This window comes from Notechis scutatus, chromosome 4, assembly GCF_049901735.1.
Source record: "Notechis scutatus isolate UNSWTSFEM ecotype Mainland chromosome 4, rNotScu1.2, whole genome shotgun sequence".
In the NCBI taxonomy this organism is placed as follows: Eukaryota; Metazoa; Chordata; class Lepidosauria; order Squamata; family Elapidae; genus Notechis; species Notechis scutatus.
In genome coordinates this window covers 127,319,039-127,344,992 of record NC_142012.1, presented here as the reverse complement: position 1 = coordinate 127,344,992, position 25,954 = coordinate 127,319,039, and the positions used below count along the sequence as shown (strand labels likewise).

General features: G+C 40.9%; 1 protein-coding gene across 2 annotated transcripts in view; it reads right to left on the bottom strand.

The window, feature by feature from the left end:
• Nucleotides 1-21,331, bottom strand: part of STAG1 (STAG1 cohesin complex component) — a 201,555-nt gene extending 180,224 nt beyond the window's left edge. Inside the window, exon 1 of one of the 2 annotated variants that reach the window (XM_087964870.1) lies at nucleotides 21,286-21,331. The gene's annotated coding sequence lies outside the window, so the exon portion shown is untranslated. Of the gene's footprint in view, nucleotides 1-21,051 lie in introns of both variants that reach the window. The other variant, XM_026687465.2, reaches the window with a different exon arrangement.
• Nucleotides 21,332-25,954: the final 4,623 nt, after the last annotated feature.

Sequence of the window (25,954 nt, the reverse complement as noted above, 5' to 3'; positions counted from 1 at the left end):
CTCAAAAACTTCCCAAATATTTCCCTTTCCTTCCCAAATAAAGCTATTTTTAACTTCTAGAATTCCAATCCTCCTAATCTAGTTACACATACCAGTACTTTCAAAAAGAGAAGTAGCCTTCCAGTGGCTAACAAATTTATTTTCCATAAATTAAAAAAATTCAATCCTTAGTTCCTTGCCATTTGATTTTATTTACAGGGGGGATATAAATGCAATCAAAAATGAGTTTATAAACAGACTAATGGCATATCTGTCTAGTGTTTTCTATTATTCACAATTAATAGGCAAGTGAATATTTTGACCATATCATCATTTTATGCATATTTTCCACCTCCAAGCTGTAGAAACTTGAATGCTAGTGGATATAAGCATATCAGGTGATGTGTATTTGTGAAATGAGGGAGGGTGTGATCTAAGTAGATCAACACCCTATATTACGGTGTGCATAATTATTAGGCATCTTCTTTTCCTCAGGCAAAATGGGCCAAAAAAGAGATTTAAATGACTCTGAAAAGTTTTAAAAATTATAAAAAGTCTTTCAGAGGGATGCAGCAGTCTTGAAATTGCTAAGATATAGGGTCATTATCACCAGGAACCCATTATCCTCCATTGCTGCCATATTCCAGAACTGCAAGCTACCTGGAGTGCCTAGAAGTACAAGGTGTTCAGTGCCCAAGTAGTGGCTCAGTGCTTAAAGCAGTGGTACTGGAAAAAGTCTGCATCTTTCAAGACCATGATTTTTACGCAGGACAATGCTCCATCGAAGTACTCCACTGTGTGGCTGGCCAGTAAAGATGAAATAATGACATGGCCAAGGTAAGGAAGGGTGAAACCCAATCACCAGTAAACAAGACACATAAGCTGGGCTAAGAAATATCTGAAGATCGATTTTTCAAAGGTTTTATGGACTGGTGAGATGAGAGAAACTCTAGCTTCACCTGCTGCTTCCTGTCTGTTAGGAAGCTTATGATCAACTTACAAGTGTGTTCAGGTACCGCTAGCTGGTTTAGTTTAGTTAGAATGTCTGGAATGATGGTATTGAATGCTGAACTAAAGTCTACAAAGAGGACCCTTGCATAGGTCTTTGGAGATTCAAGGTGTTGCAGGATGTAGTGCAGAGCCACTTAACAGCATCATCTGTCAATCTATTTGCTCGGTATGCAAATCTATGAAGGTTTTCAGGTGGGACAGCACTAGCCTTTCAAAGGTTTTCATAACTACAGATGTTAGAGCAACTGGTCTGAAGTCATTCAGTTCCTTGATGGAGGGGTTCTTTGGCACTGGGCGTTTGAAGCAAGAAGGTACATAAGCACATCTCTAGTGATTTATTGAAGATAGGGGCCAATTGGTCAGCACAGACTTTTAAGCAAGAGGGAACTATCTTGTCTGGGCCTGGTGCTTTTCCTGGCTTTTATCTGAGAAATAGATCTTGCACTTCTTTTTCTGTGATCACCAGAGGTTGTGAACCCAATGGGTTGGGGTCAGTTGTAGGAGGTTTGGCTGTTTTTGATGTGTCTGAGATGGGATCAGTTGTAGGAAGCTTGGCTGTTGTTGGTGTGTCTGAGATGGGGGTTGTAGTGATAGGTGGCTATAGTTTACTTTCAAACTTGCAGTAAAAAAACATTTAGGTCATCTTCTAGTTGTTGATTTCCTTCTGCCTGGGAAGAAGTTTGCCGTAGCCGGTGATGTTTTAAGAGTTTTTGACATGTTAGCTGGTTCATTTTTTGAGAATTGATTCTTTAACTGATTGATTCTTTAACTTTTCAGAGTAGCTTCTTTTTAATAATACGTTAATACGTTTCTGGCCTGATTGTACAACATTCTATCACCTTTTCTGTAAGCTTACTCTTTGGAACGACATAGCAGCTTAAGTTTAGCTGTGAATGAAAGTATTGTTACTGTATATTCTCAGGTTCCCTGGTTGGTATACATAGGTCTTCACAGAAGCTGACATATGATGTAACAGTATCTGTGAGCTCATCTAGGCCTGCAGAGGTATCTTCAAAAACATTCCAATCAGTGCAATCAAGGCAAGCCTGTAGCTTTAGCTTTGCCTCCTCAGTCCAAGTCCTCACTGATTAAATTGTTGGTTTTGTGGCTTTAAGTCTTTATCTGTAAGCAGGTACAAGGTGAATCATGCAGTGATCAGTGTCCCATAGCTGCTCGTGGTAAAGACCTATAAGCATTTTTTAGTGTTGTGTAGCAATGGTCTACTCTAAAGTATTTTTGCCTCTAGTGGGACAATTGACATGCTGGAAATATTTTGGAAGCTCTCGTTAAATTTGCTTGATTGAAATCTCCAAAAATGATGGTAAAGGAATCTGGGTGTTTGGCTTCAGCCTCCATAATCTGGTCAGCTAGAGATCACAATGCCTTGTTTACACAAGTTTGTGGAGGAACATACACAGTTTTTAGGATAAATGAGGAGAACTCTTGTGTATATAACATTATTTCCAGGGGGAAACGATATCAGAAGGTAGGGAGGACATATATTGATCAGTGATGAAAATACAGATAGTCCTCGAGTTACAACATACTTAATGACAGTTCAAAGTTACGATGTCACTGTAAAAAGTGACTTATGGCTATTTTTCAGTTACAACCTTTGCAGCCTCCCGATGATCATGTGATCAAAATTCATACACTTGGCAACTGGTTCATATTTACAACAGTTGCTGTGTCTCAGGTCATGTGATCACCTGTTGTGATCTTCTGTAAAGCAAAGTCAATAGGAAAGCAGATTCACTTAACCCAATTACTAACTTAACTTCAGTGATTCACTTAACTATAGCCAGAAATGTTGTAAAACGGGGCAAAACTCACCTAACAAATGTCGAGAAATTTTGGGCTCAATTGTGGTTGTAAGTCAAGGACAACCTGTAATAATTATTAAACTTGAATCAATTGATTACGAGTAGTCCTCAACATACCACCACAATTGAGCCCCCAATTTCTGTGCTAAGCAAGACAGTCATTAAAAGTGAATTTTGCTCCATTTTATGATCTTTCTTGCAACAGTTGTTATGTGAATCTGGTTTCCCCAATGATTTTGTCAGAAGTTTGCAAAAGGATGAACACGTGACCATGGAGATGCTGCAGCCATAAATGTGAAGCATTGTCATAAGTTGCTTTTTTCAGTGCCATTGTCACTCCAGTTACTAAATGAATGATTGTAAGTCAGGGACTACCTGTACCATAACATCTATTACAGGAAGCTCTTCAATAGAGAATCAAAAATTATTTAACATTCTGTGCAATGAGTGAAAATAACGATGGTGATGATCATGTTAACAGATGCATTAACTTCCAATGTGGAAAATGGCAGGTTAGATGTCTCTAATGATCTTGGAGACGACATCTCAGTTCCTTTTCCTCCCTGCACAACAAGGGAAGTACTTTCTTCCTTCAGACTTAAAGAGGAATTAACCCATCTGACTCTCAAACTCCTTGCAAGTAGATTGTGGAAACTGAGGTTTCCTCAATCAGCCTGTGAGTTAAAGTGGAGGGGGACTGGAGATCTTCATCAACTCCACAGCTGCAACATAATCAAAACTATGGATACTAGAACCAGCATTCCTCATTTCTAAATCACCTTTTGGATTTATTCTTCTGCAGAGTTAATGAAAGTCTTTCTTTGGATCAGATAAGTATCTCTCTTCAGAGGTTTTTTTTTTAGTTCTTGAGCTGTGTTCAAGAGCTCAAGATATTGGAAATTCTTATAGGCATTTGCCTAATCCACAAAAAATTGGGAATAAAAGACTAAAAAACAGGGTGAATAAAATCAATGGTTGTTTTTAAAAAAAATTAAATCTGATTTTTTTTAATTTAAATTGGATTTTTTTTTATTTTTATCAAATTTATTTTAATAAAATGCTTTTGGAATAAAAATCTATCTAAAGATAGTTTTCAATTTAAGATACAGTAATAATTTAGTTTATTCAGCATGAAATGGAGTTTAGTTATGTAGCATGAGGCTGTATATTCTGCAGTATTTACATTTTTGGTAAACTCATTCAATGAATCCAAGCTCTGCAAGCTAAATAGGAATTCTTCATTTTGTTTGCAAATAATAATATTAAAGATTCTAACTACCAGCAAGAATAAGTCCTTACATTTAAAGAGCACCTGTCACTTCAGATCCATCATAGCAGCACCTGTTAGCGGGCATCCACTCACCTGCTGCCTGCCATGTCCCTCACCTTGTGCCACTGCTGTATCACCAGCCATCCCATTAAAGTGAATGGGACTGTCAGTGAGTCAACAGTGGGTCAGAGGAGCCGCTGTGGGACGGAGATGACAGTTGCTCTTTAAAAATTTTTTATTTAAATTGACTTGATTTAAATCAAATGCACCTTACTAAACACAGATTGAAAGATGAAAACTTCATACTACAATTACTTCATACTACTATAACAATCCAAAGTTTCATACTGGCTTTCCCTGTTTTTTTAAATTAATCTTGCCACCAACTGGTTAGATTTACAAACAAAGAGTTGCTAATATAGATACTTATACATACACACACACACACACACACACACACGGCTATTCTTAGCGGTACCAGATATGGAGTTGAGCAGCATGTTTCGCTGTCCCTTATTAAAGTGAGAAAATTTCCCGTTCAGCACTTCTTCACTCTCCTACCATCGGATAGGAGATACAGAAGCATAGCCAGCCACACCAGCAGGCTGAAGAAGTGTTTCTACCCATGGGCTGTCAGACTTCTGAACAGAAAATAACTAAATGTATGATAGACTTGCAGGGCCGGCGCATTGTGCAACAAGGTCACATAGTGTAATAAGATTGGGACTGGGTTAGGGACTTTTGTCCTCACTGTGAGTTGTGTTGGGGAGGGGTGCACGAAGGGAGGCTCAGCCAATCTCACTGTACACATGTTGTACTCTGACAATAAAGGTAATAATAATTCCAGAGGACTCTTTTGAAACTATAAGGCTTGTTCGAGCACTAACTGATTTATTGAGCTGGAAAGAGGAACAGATAGAGGGAGATCTGGAAAAGGTCTATTGCAGTTTTGTTGCAATGAGACAAATAGCAAGATATATTTTGGTAAATTTTCTAAGGAAAAGAACAAATAACTGTAATGTTATTTTGAAGCAAGATTGAAGATTGATGATGTTGATGTAATTGTTTTAAAGGAGATTCCTATTAGGATCCTGCGCAAGAAAAAAGATTACCTGTCTCTGCAGCATCGGTCATGTGACTGATTGGGTGTGGCCAACTCAACATCACTCGCACCAAGATACTGCACCACCTTGCCGAGTTGGCCACGCCTACCCAGTCACATGACCACCAAGCCACACCCACCAAACAATCCATGACCACAGAACCGGTAGTAAAAAATTTTTGAATCCCACCACTTTTCACAAGGACTCTTATTGACCAAAGATACTGAGAAAGAGGACTTTACTTTGAAAGCCACAGCTAAGAACTTGAATATAGAACTTGAAAATTTTAACATGAAATATAAACAGAATTCCGGGTGCCTCTGCATAGTCATGCTGGCCACATGACCATGGAAATGTCTTCAGACAACACTGGTTCCCTCGGCTAAGAAACAGAGATGAGCACCATCCTCTAAAGTCAGAAATGACTGGATAGGTGAAACTTTTATCTTTATGATAAAGTCAAGGTGAATATGGATTTTTAAATTTTATTAAAAATTCCAGATTGAGAATTTGGAATAGGTATAAGGCAAAACTTTTTCCTAAAATCCTTTTATAGTTATTACCCTAAGAAGCCTTTCTCAGAAGGAAAATAATAGTTAAACAAAAATGGTTAACTTATGCTGATTTGCTGAACTTTTCTTGAGAATTTAACTTAAAAATAAGATAAAATTTGCAAGTTAGGTTTTACATGCCAAACGTTTTCCTGCACTCAACTAATGGAAATATTTAAGTTGGATAAGAATTATGAATTTGAAAAGGGTAAAACTGAATGTGATGTGGAATTCTGGTCAAATTATGGCCATATTATTGATGAGATGTATAAACTTTTATTGAAAATGAAAAATAAAAATAGAGAATGAACAAATTAAAGACTGCGTGATAAAATGGGCAAAATTTAGATATATACATTGAATAAATGGGGAAAATGTAGAAGATATGAAATTTAAATTGAATTATAATTTTGAGAACTTTCATAAAATGATGTATCATTGGTACATGACACAAAATAAATTATATAATGTGTAAGAGAATTTCAAATATTTGTTGGAAATGTAACCAAGTAAATGTAACCAAGTCATGGGACTCCAAATATGAATGAGGGATAAATGCTATTCCAAAGACAAGCTGTTATCTGCAATACATTTTGACCTAGTCAGTCATTCAACTAAGCAAAATATACTGGGGAAAAATTCCTCGCAGTTTGTGAGTTACTCAAGCTGGTTAATGCATTTGTAGTGTCAGCAACAGCTTCGTTGTTCTGAGATACATCCACTATCTCCTCCTTAGTTGAGACTACTCAACTAAGTCAAATAAGATACACTGGCTGATATCATACATGTTGTTAAGAATGATAGTCACCTAACAGATGGGTTGGCAATATATAAACCAGGATAGTAATTTAATGTTGTACCTTTAAGAGAGTGCTGTAATTGTGATTGGCTAAGGTTCCTCCAACGGCCATAAGATGGAGCCAGAAACCTGGTTTGTTCTTTTTCCTTGCATTTCCTGTTTTGCCGTATTTGCCTGATCGTCGTTCTACTTGGATTGCTGTGAGTTTTTGCAACTGTTAGCAAACTCCATTTACTGAACTTTGTTTATGATACTTGACTTCGTTTTTGGATTATCCCTGGACTGATACTAACTGCTTTAACTGTGTATGATTTGGACTGTTTGTTGGACTTTGTTTACCCATTTACTGGAAGTTAAACCTACATTTTACTATTCAGTGTATCTGTGTGCTGGTTGTGTGTTACTCAACATCACTCTCACTACGTTTCCCTGAGTGGACCCATTCTCCTAACGGGGAATACTTCAACACATTTACATCACATCTCACACACAACACAAGACAATGCTCTGGCTAGTAGCAATCCCAAGGTAAGACAAAACTCCTCCTCACTTGAAAAGGGGTCTTGGTCTTACCTGATATGCTCCTTCTCATGGTGCTGCTAGAGAGTCCAGGCAAGGGTTAACTCCTTCTCCAAGTTGATGGTACTGAGTCTGTCAAAGCTGTGTAGACCCGCCTCTGTTGCTAGCCTTCCCCAGCTTTCAGCAAAGTCAAAGTGACAGACCTGACATGTCCCTAAGGATGAGAGTAAACACAAAAAACCTCTCCCTGACACAGGACCAAACACCCTTAGAGTCCGAACGTCTGAGCCTATGGGCGGAAATACACCTTCTGTCCCTCAGGGCAGAAGATATCTCGGGGGTGAGCAATGTGCAGGCACCCTTCCGAGTGGTTTATCTTGGCACTGCTCAGCCAATCTGTCTGCACATTGCTCACCCCCAAGATATCTTCCGCCCTGAGGGACAGGTATCTCTCCGCCCATAGGCCCAGACATTCAGCCTCCTGTATGAAGGACCTGGAACGGGTCCGTCCCTGGAGGTTGATGTGGGCCTTGGTGGCCACATTGTCAAAATGAGGACATGTCTTCCTGTCATACTGTTCCGGAATTGCTGGAGGGTCAGGTAAATGGCCCTCAGCTCCAGCCAACTGATGTTTCAGCCCCGTCCTCCTGGGTCTACTGCCCTTGCATCATTGCCGACTGAAGATGGGCTCCCCAACCAAAGGGGCTGGCACCAGTTGTTAAGGTCGAGTGACTTGGCTCTTTGAACAGGCACTCTCTGCTGGTGGCCTGGGACAGCCACCAACATAAGGACTGATCACTGTTTGTGGCACCCTGACCTTGAGCAAGGAGTGGCTCCTGCTGGACCTTTGGTATGTCAGGAGGAACCATTGCAGCAACCTGGAGTGCAGTTGTGCTCAAGGGACGATGGAGTTACAGGACACCATCTTGCCCAGGAGCCGCGATAGGAGTTGCAATGGTACTGCCTGCGCTTTTTGGATTTGCCCTGACAAGTCCCTGGTCCCGGGAGAGGAAGACCTCGCAGGAGATGTGTCTATCACTGCTCCCAGGTGGAGCAAATGGTTGGTTGGAGAAAAATTACTCTTCTTGGTGTTGATGAAAAATCCATGGGCCTTCAGAACCCAGATGGTAATCTGTCTTTCTTCGAAACCGAGTTCTGAGGACAACTGGATTAAGATGTCATCCAGATAACACTGAACCCACATAGGTAGGGTGTGGAAGTGTGCCAAGCTGCTAACAGTTTGATGAACACCTGTGGTGCGGACAATAGGCCAAATGGCAGAGCCCAATATTGGAAATGCTGGACCTCATAGAAAAACCGGAGGAACCGATGGTGAGACGGCCAGATAGGAACATGGAGGTAAGTCTCCAACAGGTCGATTGATGTTGGGAAGCCGCCCTCTTGAACGCTCAACAGGGTAGATTGGAATGACTGCATCCTGAATCGCCTGTATACAAGGAAATTGTTTCCTTCTATATACAAGAAATTTCGAGGTCTAGAATTGCCCTCCACCACCACCCCAAGGTCTTTGGTATCACAAAGAGCAGGAATAGAATCCCTTCCCTCATTGATCCACCAGCACCACCTGGATAGCTCGAATTTCCAAGAGATGTTGAACGGCGGTTTCCATGAGGACCCTCCTTGCGTTCTCCCAGGAGATGGGATAGGGAATGAAGAACCTCGGGATGTGGAGAGGAATTCGAGGGAGAGATCCAACCTCACCGTCTGTAGAACCCAGGCATCCATGGTAAGCTCCCATCAATTGGCAAAGTTTGCCAGACATTTCCCGATGGGAGGGACAGGGAGGGACTTAAAACATCTAAATGGATGACTTTCTCCACCTCAAAAGGGCCACTTGCTCTGAAATTGTTGTCTATTTCTGCCCAATCAGGTTGCTGATCTTGTCAGGCCATGTAGGACCTTTGAGCGCATTGGAAATTCAAACTGGATTCATCCACTCGAAAAGACAAACATCAAAAGTATGAGGGATGAAAATTGGTATGTCTGGAAAGGGAAGGGAGGACCTTCCTCTTATCTCTGGATTCCACTAGAAAAGGTTCCAGAGAGTCTCCAAACAGCTTGTCCCCGTGGAAAGGGGCAAATGCCAGCTTATACTTTCTTCTGGGGTCCACCTGCCAATGGCAACATCATAGCAGATGGTGGGCTGCTACTGAGGCTGCCATTGCCTTAGTGGCAAATCTGGCACATTAAGCGTGGCATCTGCGGAAAATTCAGCCGCAGTCACCAATTTATTGTCTTGATGGGTATGGACATCCCCAAGGGACACCCTTTTCTGCAAGCTGTGTAGCCATCACAAAGAAGCCCTAGTAAAGCAAGCAAGCAGTGAAGCCGTTACTGCCCAGGCTGCCACCTGATGAGACCATTGGAGAATTTGCTTGGCCTTCTTATCCTCTGTCTTAAGTGCCTCCTCTGGTTCAGCTGGTATAGCAGAGGAGGAAACCAACATGACCACCGGAGCATCCACTTTAGGCGTCTGAAGAGCCTTGTCCATTTCTGAACTCACACTATAAAATTTTCGGTCATGGACTTCCGGTTTGTCGGCTTCGCGAGCGGCAGGGATTCACGATACTGCACGATCCCTGCTGCGCTAGCCGTTTTTGGTGCTCCGATCCGGACGGGTTCGGAGCTAGGCTGCCCTGCAGGGGCGGCTGAAGATAGGGGGGATCCGGAGAGGGGTTTGGGGGTGTTGCAGACCCCTTCCCCGGCCGGCAGAACCCCCTTTTCCCAAGATGGTGCAGCGGCGGTCCGTAATGGCCACCACAAAGAAGCCGGCAGCTGGGTAAGAATGCGCAGGAGGAAGAGGAGAAAGCCTTTTGAGAGTGAAAGTTTTCTTGGTTGACCCAGGACTCTAAGACATATTTAACACAATTCCTGGAAATTATGGCTTTTTGAATGATTCTTTCCAGAAGAGAAAAAAAGTGGCAATTTTGAGGTGCTGAAAGGAAAGTTTACTCTCCTTCCCTACGGAATCAACAAGTGGATACTGAGAAACCTGTCTTTTTCAGGTAAAAACCAGCTTTATGTGATAAGTGGGAAGGGAGAGGACAAAAAATATATTTATATGTTAAGATTTTGTTGGAAGAGATGCCTTAAGGATTTGAAGACTGAAATATATTCTAATAAGGCTTTAAGATACAGATTTGGACTTTCTTTTTTTTTATTGATACTACCCCAGGAAGAGAAAGTGAGAACTTTGTCTTGGCTTGGATTGATTGAGGACTTTGGAGTTGTTCTATTTTTTTGAAATATCTTGGTTGGTGCAAGAAGAAAGAGAGGAAAAAAAAGAAAAGAAAAGATTTATAATGGCTTTTTTTGCTGAGGAACTGAGAAAAGAATATGAGCAAACAAAAACAGATGGCAAAGATGGTGTGAAAGAAGCCTTCCTTTTTTTTAGAAATGGCGCTTGCTAACTATCAACAAACACTACAACAGATGGAGGCAGCAGAAGAAGAAGAAGAAGCCATCTTTAATGAATTTCAAAATTTAACTAAGAAAGAAGGAAGAAAGAAAGGAAGGGAAATGAAGGACTTAAGATTTAAAAAAACACTCAAGAAAGAGAAAAATAAGGTGCAAAATCAATATAATGATAGTAAACAAAAGAAAAAAGGAACACAACAGAGAAGGGAAGCCAGTAAGGCAGAGGCTAGGAGAAGGGGGGGGTAGAAAGGTCTGCTGGGGGAAGAAAGAAAGGGAAAAGGTGGAGAAAAGCCACAAAGTTTTGAAATTGGATGGGAAAAGAGGAATCTTTTTTAGGGACAAAGGGTAAAGTACAATTTCTTTAAAAAAGATTTTGCAAGGTACATAAGATGGTATTGTAGCATTTGTATCAGAAATAGAAAATTAGAATGGTTTAAGAGTTAATAAGAGATTAAAATGTTGAAATGTTTAGTAATGATTGATTTTAAAATTTAATAAAATATTAAAGGGAATGTTTAGAATATTGAGTTTTAATTAAAGAGTTTAACATGACTATGGTATTGATGTTATTATAAAATTATTATTGTAGCATTTGTCTTTGGAAAAGGCAATGGGAATGTTATAAGATTCAATATTTAGATCTATTATTTAACTATGTATTTAATCATTTTGGATTTGTTATTTTTCTTTTATTTAAAATAAAAAATTAGTAGATAGAATGTACCAAGCAGAATCAGATTGGGTATTAGGTGTTATTTTAAATGTTAATCTAATTAATTTAGGGGGAAGACAGAAAGGCATCATACTCTGATTAGTGATTTCAGGAGAAATTCTTTTTTTTATTATAAGGAATGAGACAGAGGGATAATAAAGAATGGACAAAAGATACAAATATAATGACTCAAATTAAGATGGATTAAATAAGATACAATTAAGAAGAGTGAAATGTGTGGAGAAGCTAATATAGAAGACATAGAATGGTAAATAAAATAGGTAATGACATGTAAGATGAGCATGAATATAATTGAAGTCCATGTAGAGAGAGGTACCTGGGGCCAAGTTACTTTCCTAAAAGATTTTTTATATGTTTGTGTGTTGTGTGTTTATGTTTCTGGGAGAATTAATAAAACCTTGCAGAAATATAGAATGAGAATAATGGTAATCAAGTCAGAAAGAAATAGATGAAATAATAATAGTGAAATTGAATAAGAGTAAAGAGAAGTAAAGAGAAATTGGATAAGAGGTATTTGTATGCTCATATGGAAATGGTTTAAAATAGAATTATATTGTATAAAATAAGGTTTTATTTGACTTGTAAAATTTACAATGGAAAAAGGTTTAAGTATGTAATGGTTAATGATGATTTGTTTGTTTTTAAAATTAATAAAATTTGTTTAAAAAAAAAATTCGGTCATTGGTACTAAGAACGGGGCCTGATGCTGGAGAGGTCCACTTCCTGTGTACTATGTCTAAAAACAGTTTGGGTGAGGGGATCACTTCTGCCTGCACCGTTGGCTCAGAGAACGTGTCACATGGAGCCAGTATCTCCATGGCTGGATCTTTTACTAGATTTGGGACCCAGGTGGGACGCATTTTTGGCCTTGAATAACAAGGACTTAAATAGGGGAGGACAAAAGAGCCCTGTGAATGCTGGCTGTTCCGGTTTATGACCCTCATCTTCAGAGAGGTCTTACTCTCTTTGTTCATACTCTCCAGAGAAAGATGACACACTCTGACTGGAATGGCTCGGGAAATAGGGCTCCTGGAAGTCTTGAAAGTCTTGGTCTGTTTGTGCTGGCCCTGGGGCCCTGGGGTAATCAGAATAGGCAGAAGAAGGGCTTCTGAACTGAAGAAGGCCTTCAGATATCCCCGGTCTAATGGCAATGGATAGGAGATGCCTCATGGCAGGGGTATGTCAGCCTCTGCTGATACCTCTGGACGTAGGCCCGTAGCTGTGCAGTAGGCCTCTGCCTGTAAATGGGCTGCTCCCAATTGCCTGTTACCGACAACACTGTTGCCAGGGAAGTGGAGCAGGTTTTGCTGTTGTCTTGTGAAGTCAAGAAAACCTGCTTTCCAGCACCATTTGGTGATAGGGTCTGGGCGTTGGGGACTGCTCCCAACTGCTGTGCAACATTCTGGAGGGAAAAAACAGCATTCAAAGTGGGGTGATGTCTGGCTCCACCTTTCCCTATCTTTCTGTCCCTTCATAAGCTTCTCTAAGGCCTTATGCCTTATCTTAGAATCTTTTTCTTCAGCTCTGGAAGTCTTTCTAGAAGCTACAGCCTTTGCTTTTAACTTAGCAGCTGCACCTCTAGCTGCTGATTTTGGATCCGGAGAAACTCTGATAGGGCTTTTGGCAGTTACTGTGGAGCCCACTGGGCCCATTTGGATGTGACTCCAGCCAGCTCTATCCTCCTCCATGTTGCTGAGGCTAAGTGGACACAATGCCCCCTAACAGGGCCTGTCAACTAACTGCCCAGTGTTAGGGCAATTGTTGCCTGCGTTCTTCTGAGCCACTCTGGCTAAGCCCTGGGCTGTTCGCTAAGAGGACCTACACTCGCCTCCATCATGACTCACCACTGGATATCATACCACTCCCCGCTGTCCTTGCGTCAGCTCTGCGACCTTCGGCGGTTCAAGGCGCCACTCCAACCAGCAGAAAACGCTTCCAGATTCTTTTACCACCTCCACAGCCTTTGGCGGCCTGGAGCCGAAGCTCCTCATGCCAGAAAATCAATTGATGAAGGTGCTGCTGCAGCGGCCTTCAGCAGCTTCAGTCAAAGATTCCACGCCAGGATAGCCATTTACGTTATGCTGAAGCCTTGGCCTTCAATGCCTGGGGGCCAAAACCTCCTACGTTGGGAACGACAACAGTAATGGAGTCAAAGCCCATCACACCAGCTTCAGGCCTGGCTTGCCTGGGAGCCTGCCTGCTGAAAAATCAATGAATCACAATCTGGTGATAACTGTTAACTTTCAAATATGCAGAGAAAAGTAGACACATTTTGTCCAAGCGAGGGACTTAGTCGAAAGCTGGGGAAGGCTAGCAATAGAGGTGGGTCTACACAGCTTTGACAGACTCAGTCCTATCAGCTTGGAGAAGGAGTTAACCCTTGCCTGGACTCTCGCAGCAGCACTGTGAAGAATATCTAATGTTGTTTCCTTTAAGGATTCTTGCTATGATACTGTACATACAGATATTTTGATGGGTTATATGTGTAAACTTAAAAGGCAGGTTGATGGAGTAAGCATAGGATGCTGATAAAATGAAGAGGTAATGTATATTACTGGGCTTCAGTTTATATACAAGTGTTTAATCATATTGCAATGTTGAATGAAAATGCAAATGATTGACTTTCTCAGCTTGAGGGCATTCTGTGCATGTTCCTGTGTCTCTCTGAAGCTATTCAAGATGCCTTTAGACATCAATCTTAATATTCAAAGACACCTTGAATCAACAGAATCTAATGGCATGTGGTGTATATGTGCACGCAAGCAAATTCAGTAAATTAACTACAGTATGTCTCTTTCCCCCCAAAAAAAGGTTTATGCTGGATTGACTGTCCATTGCAAATTGTCCTTGCTTAACAACTTCAATTAGGAGTGGCAGCCCCAACCAAGACTGGCTAAGAAGAAAACCATGTCACCACGATGGGCTTACAATCTTACTCCCCCTTCAGTTAAGCATAGTTGCTAAGCTAAAAAATCAACTCAGATTATGATGTTACTTCTGCCTTCTTTATTAACTCTGCTTATTAAAAGCCAGCAACCACATGACTATGGGATGTTGCAATGGGAGGATTGACTGCAAAGTTGTTGTTTTTTGACACAGCTGTAACTTCAAATGGTGGCTGCACAAGACAATCAATAAACAACAAATACCTGTATATCTTTTGGAGCTTTGGACAGAATGGTTTTCTTTTACAAAGCAAAGGCTAGCATGTTATTTGGTTATCCTTTCATATTTACTGCACTCTATGCATTTCCTTCTATCCAATTATTTCTGGTGGTTTCAGAGCATAATTTCAAATTCAAAGGGTTTTGGCCAATTTTATTATGGTACATTGAACAATCTGATGTGTTGAACAATCTCTCCATATTCTTTTACATTCCTGTGAACTCCATGAGATGTGTTTGAACTTGTCACTTTGGCCTTTTTCCTGCAAATTTCCTGTTGTTTTGGGGCTTCAAGAGTTTTAAAAAGAATCCCCTAAGCATGGATGTGTTTGAAATATAATAATTATTTTATTGTTCATTGCTTGTGGATGTTTCAGGATGCAGGGACCAGGGAAACTTTTTTGTGTTTTTCTAGCAAGGCCTTTCTCTTGGACTTCTTTTGCTAATGTTCTAATTCTGTCAGTGCCAGTTTGTGGAAAAACAAGGAAGGTATGCAAAATCGAACACAAAGAAAGTATGTACTGGGGAAAATATTCTGTGTTGCTGACTGCTGGGCAACTTACATTAAGAGGCTAACCTCAAGCATTTTTTCTTGAAATCCCATTTGTATCAACAGTCTAAGGTTCATTTTCTGCCTGTTGGACTTTCAAATGTCTTATAGGAATTCTATGAAATGTATGTAGATCAGCCTTTGCATCTTAGAAGAATGCATAGCCCAATTTCTCTTATTCCTTTCAGCTAACATTTCTCCAAGAGCAAAAGAAGGATACCAGGTTTCCAGCATAGGAAACAAATTGTTGCTTCAATATAGTTTCTCTAATAGCTAGAAACATTTTGGCTTGTTTCTCTGCAAATCAATTCTGAATGGCTGACTGCTGTTGGAGGGTAGAGGATGAAACCAAGCCTACATTATTCCAAAATGGGGTACCACAGGCTCAATTTTCTCCCATTTCTCCCTTCCAGTTAAACCCAATGGACGAAAGCAACAATCAGTTCAGGATGAGGTATCATTAATATGCAGATATCACCCAGCTACATATCTCTGCCCAGGGCTAAACAGGAGATTCAGTGTATATACAAACCAGCTATTGTTTCAGAGATTAAATAATTGTACAGTGACTCTAACTTTAGCTCTAACAATAATCCTTGAACCCTAGAGAACTTTGCAGAGCTTCACTCAATGCACAAATTATATCCTATTCTAGAACAGGATGTGCCAGTCACTAATATTTTTACCAACGTGTACTTGGATTATCACAATATCCAGAAACTTCAGCTGGCACAAAATATGACTACTTGTGTGCTCACCAGAATTGTGGAACTGTCACTTAATTTATTGCTGCAGAAACTGCACTGTTTACCAGGTTTTTCCAAGTGCAATTCAAGGTGCTAGCTAGACATTATATACATAACTCTTACATGGCTCAGAGAAGTCAAGTTGGATCCAGGTCTGCACAGTCGCCAGGCAGCTGGCAGGAGGGCCAGGAGAGAAAGAACTTTATTGTACCTGCACAACACTTACCCCTCACCTGGAGGATTTGAGGTGACAGCTAAAGGATTTGAGGTGACAGTTTGAGGACATCAAATCAGGTTACATTGGTTTGGCCCTCCACAACAGCCCTAGCTTCTCACGCGGCCCCTTGGGAAAATTAATTGCCCACCCTGACCTAGTAGCACACAATTAAAAGATTTAATTTGGTCTGGAATTTATTGTTCCTTTAAATGCAAATACCACAAAATAATTTCACCATTTAATTATCTCAACATTTCACTTACTAACATAGCATTTAATACATAATCTGCCTATCAATATACCATAAAATAATTCCAACATTTAATTATTTCTCTACCATTCATACACATAGTATCTTTTTTTGTAAATCTTTCTCTTCCCTTTTAGTAGCATTCTATGCCAAAATTTAAAGACATTTTATTTCTATTCCACAACTAGATTGTCATTATTTTTGTACTTTTAAATCTACACTTTCCAATGCATTTTTGAAGTACATAAGAGATATAATTCTGATTGTACCACTAATCATATATTCATATCACTATTTATTTTGCAGTTCTACTTTCATACTTGACTAAATTTGAAAGATGGATTCTCATCCATATCTACATCAAACTTTTTTCCCCAAATAAGACACAATCCCTAGACATATAAACTGTAAGTTAACCTCAACTCTAATACTAACCAACTGCATTTTTATAACAATTTAGCTTCTCGGGTTTTATGAATTCAGTAGAAATCTAAGACTTGTCTATACACATATTTCATTTAACTACCCTTTTTCTCCAACAATACGGCCTCCCCCAATAGGAAGTCCCAGCATGTTTTATAGGCATGAAATGAAATTAAGCCCCTCCCCCCAAATTAAGGCCTATATTAAAACATGCGAAATGGGGGGGGAATGGTGGGGGGGGCTTGCCATTAGGAAGTACTTTTGTTGCACACCCGGATATGGTGCTGCCTGCATTGACCCTGATACTAAGTGCCTCACCAACGCCGAGGTCAACATCCAAGCCGTCGCCTCCTGCCCGCCCAAAGATGCAAGGGGGGGAATTAAGTCACCCCCGAAAAGACGGCCTAGCCATTTTTTCAGGTCTCCAAAAAAAATAAGACCCGGCCTTATTATATGAGAAACACGGTATCAGTTTCACGCTATTATTTACTATATGGTCAAACCTCTTTTCTCTCTTTACACCTCCCACTTTCTCCTGGTTACTTTCTCAGCCTGAATTACTTCTGCTTTCAGAATTTCCTGGGTACAGAATTCACTGCTGAGAATTTTGGGAATTGAAAACTGCATACTTAGATGAGGCTGGAAAAACTGAAATAGCCAGCAAAATGACTGGGTTATTGATACATATAAAAACTGTAAGAATTGCAAATCTAATTGTATATTAAAATAATGTATTTTAAAATGGTAATATTGGAACAATTACAAAAGGAATATATTATATAACTGACCTTCATTGCTATTTCTCTAATTCAAAAAGTAAGAAGAAAAAAAGTGCAATCCACTATTAGTGAAAGTGTAATACATTCAAATGAAACCAAAGTGCAACTTTTTGGCACAGCTCAAAGAAAACTTATCATTCCAATTCATATAAAAAATTCATTTTTAAATGAATTATATTTCAATTGGCATTGTAATGATTTTTGTATCTTCAAGACAATAATTAGTAACCATCATAAATATTTCTTAGCTACCTTTATTGATATCAAAAGATCATTGAGCCTAGACTAATTATTAGTTATATTCCTGAAGACCTATGGAGTCCATTCAGTTTTCTTGGCAACAATATGGAAGTGTATCAATTGTCCAGTATGCAGCCCTAGAATTCCCGGTTATCCCAACCTTAATTCAAAATCAGTTGAGCACTATATTACAAATAATTCAGAAACTTCAGCTCAATACTATATGTAGCTACCATGCTTCTAGAAAGATATAAAACCAGTAATTTGCTGCATGTCAATAAACTACTATGTTTTTGTAATTTAAAAATGCTTGTAGTCCATGACTAACAACTTTTTGTTCAGTGACCATTCAGCTACAATGGCACTGAAAAAAGTGACTAATGACCATTATTTATACTTACAACCACTGCAGCATTCCCTATGGCCATGTGATCAAAATTCAGATGCTTGGCAACTGGCATGTATTTATGAAGGGTGTGATTTACCAATACTCTCTCTCTCTGTGTGTGTGTGTGTGTGTGTGTGTGTGAGAGAGAGAGAGAGAGAGAGAGAGAGAGAGAGAGAGAGAGAGAATGCTTAAAGCAATTTACAGTTAAGTAATTTGAAGAATTGCCTGCATCTAAGGGATTCTGCCTAGACCTTAAAATCAGTTTTAAAGAACCTTCTTTTAATAGTGGCTCCTTTATTCCTATAATATTTTCCCCAGACATAGAATTATTTTCCCAAGGATCTATAATAAACCCATTCTTTACAGGACTATTTTAAACTGAGCAGTAATGCTTGCTTGCTTTATTTAGCATTTTCCTAAAAGGTTTTATGCTACCAGCTAATGATTCTATTAGCTTTTGAATTTTTTATAGGTATGTTAATGTTTTTAAAATTACCAGATGTAAGTCACCTTATGAGGACTTCGTTGTCACAAATAGAACATTTTAACAAGCACATAATAGCATAATCCTATGCCTGCCTACTTGCAAGTTAGTCTTATTAATCAGAATCTCCAACACTTTTAAATAACAGTTATATTTTAAATTATGGACAAATCCTGAGAAAATAACTGTGTTTCTCATATAATAAAGTCGGGTTTTATTTTTTTTTGAGCCCCGAAAAAATGGCTAGCCCGTCTTTTCGGGGGTGACTTAATTCCCCCCCTTGCATCTTTGGGCGGGCGGGAGGCGACGGCTTGGATGTTGACCTCGGCGTTGGTGAGGCACTTAGTATCGGGGTCAATGCAGGCAGCACCATAAGTGTGCAACAAAAGTACTTCCTAACGGCAAGCCCCCCCCCACCATTCCCCCCCCCCATTTCGCATGTTTTAATATAGGCCTTAATTTGGGGGGAGGGGCTTAATTTCATTTCATGCCTATAAAACATGCTGGGACTTCCTATTGGGGGAGGCCGTATTGTTGGAGAAACAGGGTAAGTCAATCATATTGACTTCAATGACTTATTTTCCTAAGACAGTCAGGCAACACTATGTTCTTAAAAACTAAATTATACATCCTGTATCCTTGAAAAGTCATCACATTATAACATGAGAAGTTAGAATTTATTATTCCAAAGTGAAAAACTATTCTTCCAAGAAAATCAAGTCAAGCTGAACAAAATTATTCCAGTTATTATGTAAACAATTTGCATTTTATTACTATTTAGGCATATAGTATTTGTTTTAATAGCTTAGTTACATGACTCTAATGGAAGAAGAAATGTATTAATTCTTATGTTTTTCAGTGTAATCTCACTAATTCCTACTCACAATAATACTGTCACAAGCAATGTATTTTTCAAAAATACTGAGCTATTAACAGTATTGAACAATTTAGTCTTTGGGGAAAAAATCACATCAACTTTTTTTTTTCCAAAACTTTGGAAATCTTAGCCAGATGCTGTGAATAACTTGAGGGAAATAACTTTACTATCTTCTAAGCTCATAAACTACAATAAAGGTTATCCAAAAATGCTTATCAAAATAATTTCAGACAATATCAATATATTTATCTACCAATAATGTATCTGGTTAAAGCATGAATAAGAAATCTCTGACACATTTCTTGACTCCTAATTCCCATTTAATCTCAGCCAGGGCCATGCTGTTAATGTGAAAGTTTGCCTTGCCTACCTAAAACAACCAAAGGGCCATATGTTCCACACACACTAGCATTTTTTAAAAAATATTTCTTTAGAACAGGGGTCACCAAACTTGGCAACTTTAAGACATGTGGACTTCAACTCCCAGAATTCTCCTTCTGGGAGTTGAAGTGCACAAGTCTTAAAGTTGCCAAGTTTGGAGTCCTCTACTTTAGAGTATATATCAAAGACCTTGAAAACAAAGTTTCTTCATCTTCTTGCCTCATCAGCTTTCCCAAGTCTTGTGCAATATTAAAAATGGTATCCTGTAGTTAAAGTTAAGAGACAGAATTGTTTTTCTTCCTATAACTTTTACTGCTGCTGATATTATTTGCTCACTATCTCATTATCATTCATTTACTCTCTTTGCTACAGTGTCTGTACGAGAATCTAAGAATATTCTTAAATCCAAAAAAAAGCCACAGTTCATAAGTATGAAAGCCCCGAGCACAAAACTTTTTGCCATGGCCAATGTGCAAGCACTCATTTCTCAAACATTCAGGAATTCTAACTTCGCTAGGATCAACCCCACTGCCTGCTACAATGATTTGTCCCTAAAGCATTTAAAAAGTAATACCTTTTCCCCCTAGACCCCAGGAGCAACAATCCCATCGGGAAGCTATTACTTCCAAACTCAAAACCTCAACATTTTAGGTAACTCATCAAATTCCGTCAGCCAGCCCACCCACCCCCCACAAAAGAGTCACCGCCACCCCCCGAATGGCCTCCCACTTTATGCCTTTTCCCCGGCACGGGGATGCTGTCACGTTCTTGGCAATAAGAAACGGAGCCGCGGGTGTACTTGGTCGCCCCCGAGCACCCCACTATTTGATAACCCCTCCTTCCCGCCACCGCCAACACTACATAAGGCGGGGAGGGAGCGAAGATGGCACGGGAGTCCCTTTTGCTCAGCGCCGCCGCCCGGCCAAGACGAAGCAAGAAATGAACACTCGGGCGAAGGCAGGCCCTGCATGGGGGCGGGCACACAACAGCGGGCTCCCGGCCCAGAAGTGGTGCCGCCAGAGCCGGCGAGGCGAGGCAGCCCGTGGGGCCGCCGCCCTTCCATTGTCGCCCGGGTCCACGGGGAAGTAAAAGGGCAGGGCCAGGGAGGGAACAGAGCTGCCGAGGAGCGGTCTCCTCAGGCGAGAGGCGCCCGGGCGACCGTTCCCTCCCTCCACCTCTTGACTCCCGCCCGCTGGCCCGGCTCGAGTGTGTGAACAAGGGAGCGAGAGAGAGAGAGAGGGCCCGCTGCCCCCGCCCCTCACGCCTCCATCTTGGATCTCAGCCTCGGAGCCCTCCCCCTCCCTCCGCCCGCGCTAACTCTTTTACCTCAGCTGAGGCAGCACCCCGGGAATCCTACGGTGCCACGGGAGATGGGTCCAGGCGGGCCGGGGCCAAGCCGGGCCGGAACGAACAGGCGGTGGTGCTGGGGGCCGCACCTCAGTAGAGCTGCAATCCTAAACCGCCATCTGGCGGCATTTCCTACCCGCCAATGGCGCAGCCGCCGCCACCGCCAACCAAACCCAGCGCGCCTCCTGCCGACCGCGTCCAAATATTACATACCGGAGCCCCGCCCGTCACTAAAGGCGCCCAAAACAGCTTTCGCGCGAAAATAGACGCGCAAGCGCAATTCTTTTCTGTCCCCAAGCACTCACCGTACACCTTTTGTCTGCGCGCGCAACAACTCGACCTCTGGACGGAAGTGGTTTACGTGACACTTCCGTTCTTCCTGGAGTAGCTTTTTTGTTTCGCCATTTTTTGTTGTTGTTGACTTTTGGGTAAATGACGCGCGAGTGAAAGCTTTCCCTCGTAATTTTTATGCTACGTTGTCGTTCACTAGGTCAACCGCAGAGGGAGCTATAAGCTTGATGACCTCAAAAACAGAAGATAACTTTAAACGTAACTTTCAGTTCAGGAATACAAAGCGCTCATTTAAAAAGTAGTTTGCTTTTAACCCAATGATTTCGGTACAAAAATTATTAAAGAACCGTTATTATGCTAGGAACACATTCTTGGTAAAGGTAAAATTTAATGATGAAAAATATTTTTGTGCTTATAATGTATACCTTAGCTGCCTTCTGAAGGCAACTTAAAGTAAAAATACATGAAAGCCACTTCAGCATAGCCTCTCCGTGAAAAACATGTAAATAACTGGAAAACACAGCCATTGCAGTATGTAAAATCAACAAAGAGAGGAGCTATGTAATACTGTTCCAAAAATAAAAGCCCCATTTCAATTAAAATTAAGAAAACTATATAGTTTGTAGGAAGTTAGCACCCACCCCTCTCCTAGAAAAATTAAATATCCTGGGAAATATTAAAAAAGCAGAATATTTCCCCTAAAAAGAGTAGAAACTCAAAAGTGGAAACTCACCTCAGAAGTAAAAACTCACCCCCACCTTTGTTAATGGGGGGGGCATTAAGGCCTGGGCCAGAATACTTTACATAACAAAGATCTCTAAGTAAAGCTATAGCACAGTGGTCCCCAAACTTTTTTGTGCCAGGGACCAGTTTCAAGCACAAACACTTTTTCAAGGACCGGGGGCGGGAGAATCCGAGTTTGGTGGTTTGCTTGCAGACGTTTCATTACCTGACTAGGTAACATCTGATGTTGTTACCTAGTCGGGTAATAAAACGTCTGCCAGCAAACCACCAAGTTCAGGAGCGCCTCGGCCCTGCCTCCCTCAGCCCCATCCCTCAGGTGTCTCCCTCCCTCCCTCAGGTGTCTGCCTCGTTCCTCTCTCAGTCGCTCTCTCGCTGCTCCACCAGCCCAGAAAGAAACTGCTTCAAAGAAGCCTGGGGGGGTGGCTTTTCCTGTCGCCGCAGCGCCTCCGAAGCGCCCGTTTACCCCCACCCCCACCCCGCCCGCCCGCACGCGGTTCAATCCACAGTGCTCCGTTCTGCCTGCCTGCCTGCCTGCCTTCGTTTCGGAGCACCTTCGGCTGATAAAAAGAGGCGAATAGTTATTATTCTCAGCTGAAGCTACTCCGAATCAACCAGACAGGCAGGCAGGCAGAACGGGGCACTGAATTGAAGCGCGCGCGGGCGGGCGGGGTGGGGGTGACCGGGCGCTTCGGAGGCGCTGCGGCGACAGGAAAAGCCACCCCCGGCTTCTTTGAAGCAGTTTCTTCCTGGGCTGGTGGAGCAGCGAGAGAGCGACTGAGAGAGGAACGAGGCGGGAGGAAACCGAAGCCGCTGAGCCAGAGAGCAGGACAGGCTTCGGTTGCTTCCTCCCTCCCCTTCTCTCATTTGTGTCCTTGATCCCCGATCCCAGCAGCATTCACCGAAGGCGAAGAAAGCCGCCATTTTTTTTTCTTTGCGGCCCGGTACAGAGTGCTCCACGGACCGGGACCGGTCCGCGGCCCGGTGGTTGAGGACCCCTGCTATAGCAATTGCCAAAAGACTTTTCAGTGCATCATCCAGCAAGGCTCCACCAAGCCTGGAACTCAGGACAGCCTACATAGTTGCTCCTGCATGGCCCCATGGGAGTCTGACAACCAATTAGAAACAAGCTTCAATTCAAATCCCAACAAAGTTTATAAAATCTAGGCACTCTCAGCACCTCAGCACCTTCTTGACCTTCTCTTCTCACCTTGAAGCATGTGATCATCCTTCCTTTTCACTCTGAAGCTCCAGGCCATGTGGTCCTGTCCACCATTAAACCTTCCAAACAGCCTCCATGTTTCCAGTGTCTTTCCCCACTTGGAACTGAACCCAGAAGGATATTTCTTCCAACAAGTTGTAAAAGTTTAATTTGAATGAGATCAAATATAAAATTATTTTTTAAAAAACCCATCAACAGGGACTTCTGAAACATTCCTTTTTTCATTTTTAATACTGCCAAAAGGCTGAATAACTTTAAAAATGGAACACACTATGTAGCTGTATTTTGATGCATCAGAGTCAATATTTTTAAAGTGCCTTAAGAAATGTCAGGATCCAAGCCAAGATACTGTATATCATGTCCCCAGTGCATGTTATATCCTGAATCTAGTAAAAAATAGACTTAATATTTTGAACTGATTCTGTATTTGAAGAAATGTCTGGTGATAACTGTAATTTAAAAGTTTTCAGAGAACAAGCTCAATAAAAGCAATTTAAATTACAACGTATTAAATTATGTTGAAAGGTGTCAAAATGCCTTTCTTTCGAGGATTCGATTTTCCCGCTGGGAGAGCTCCGGCGCAAGGATGCGGATAACTGTTTGAAAGCTGGATCTTTTTATTTTTTCAGGAAGGCGGAGAACAGCAAGAAGTCTGCATTCCTGGGCTAGCTAGCTTCTTATGGTAAGTCCCTGGTTTTCTATACCCTTTTCTCCCTTTATAAGTTGATTTTGTGTGAGTGTTTGTATTTGTACCTAATGTTTCAAATCCTGTTTGAGTTTGTCTTTATTTCCGCCGGAGGGCAAACTCTGCGGGGTGGCCAGATTGTGTTATTGGTTTTCTGTAATCTCTTTTATCTTTAAGATAGTTTTTCATGTTTGTTCAATGGTAATCTCCTGTCTGTCCCTTTTGTAATTTATATTTTGTGTCTTTTGTCTGTTTATTTTGCTTATTTGGTATGTCCTATGTTTGTAAGGGTTTTCTAAACTATCTTTTGTTTCCTTTTCCTATTTGTCTAGTTTTCTTAATTACTTAGGCTTTTGTCTATTGGGATTCTTTAATGCTTTTTATTTGATTCCTTTTCCTATGTAAGTTTGTTTTCTGGCTTACCTGATGTTCCCCTTGCGCTTTTCCTGTTTTTGTGACATTACTGTCTTCGTGAAGTTCCCTTTCCACAATTATAATGTATATTGTTAAATTTAGTGTAGATATAAAGTGCCTGGAAAACCTTTAAGAAACGGGGAGGGGCAATTTTAGGGATGAAACTTTAGAAAAGGTAGTGAATGTTATCACTATCCATAATAATCAGGTCATACATTTATTGGTGTCTAGAAGCCTCTTAGGAACATTTTGCAAAAAATGAAAAATGGACTTATATGATGTTGATGATTAGATAGATTATAGAAAAAGTAATATAACTTTAGAGAAGTTGAAATATAAATTTAATATAAATGTGATAAATGTGTACATAACTGCTATGAAAAATATCAAAAGCCATTTATATCTTCTATTTTTCTTCATCATTTTTTCTCTTCTTGCATTTTGCCTTCTCTTTTTTCTTTTTTCTTTCTTACTTTACATTAGTTTGTTTTAGTTTTTATATTCTTCAAAAGTTTTAATAAAAATTATATACATGTTGATAACATTTGAAGCAGATCAATGATGATTTTAACAATCAACTCCAGAGCTATCTTTATCATTAGGCAAAGTAAAATAGTTTATTACACCTAAGTGTTTTTCTTGAGATAAAGAGAAGTATTTGCAAGGAGTTTTGCTTTAGAGTCAAAATTATATGGCAAACAACACTTGGAAAACAACACATTAGTAGCAAAACCACTTAGACTATGACTGGGTATCTGGATTCATTGTTTTATTGACTGTTTGTTGATTCTAACTGAGCACATAATTTTTTTCCATGATGATCTGTCCTTAACTCACTCCTTCAGGTCTTCCAATTGTATACTCATTGCCACTGTAACTCAGGCTATCCACCTTTGCTGGTCCTCCTAACATCCAAGGTGTGCCATTTTTTTCTCTAGAGTATGGGTAGGCTCAGGACAGAAATTAGGCAAAATCAACTCCTGTGAATGATGGAATAAAGAGTTCACCTTGGGCAGGAAGGTAGGGTCTAACCACAGAACCACCCTGTCTGCATGGAATATGCACAGATCCTTCCTGATGGATAAGACTGCCAACTCCGAAATACACCTGGCCGAGGTAATGGCCACCAAGAATGTCACCTTGCACATGAGAAGGCGAAGGCAGACTTTACGTAAGGGTTCAAATGGGGGAGAAGTCAGTGCCTGCAGGACCTTAGGCAAATCCCAGGTGGGGTAGCGGTGAGCCACCGGTGGCCTCAAATTTGTGGCTCCCCTAAGGAAGGCTTTCACCCTAGGGTGTTGGGCCAGAATAGTAGAGCCCTTGACCGAAATCACCAAGGCCAAGGCAGCCACCTGTCTCTTCAAGGTATTGGGGGCGAGACCTTTATCCAACCCGTCCAGTAGGAACTCTAATACCTTTGCAACAGAAACCCCAGTGGGTTCCAGTTGGTGACAAGCGCAGCAACTGCAGAAAATCTTCCACGTTGCATTATATATCCTGATCGTGGAAGGTCTTCTGGCCGCCTGAAT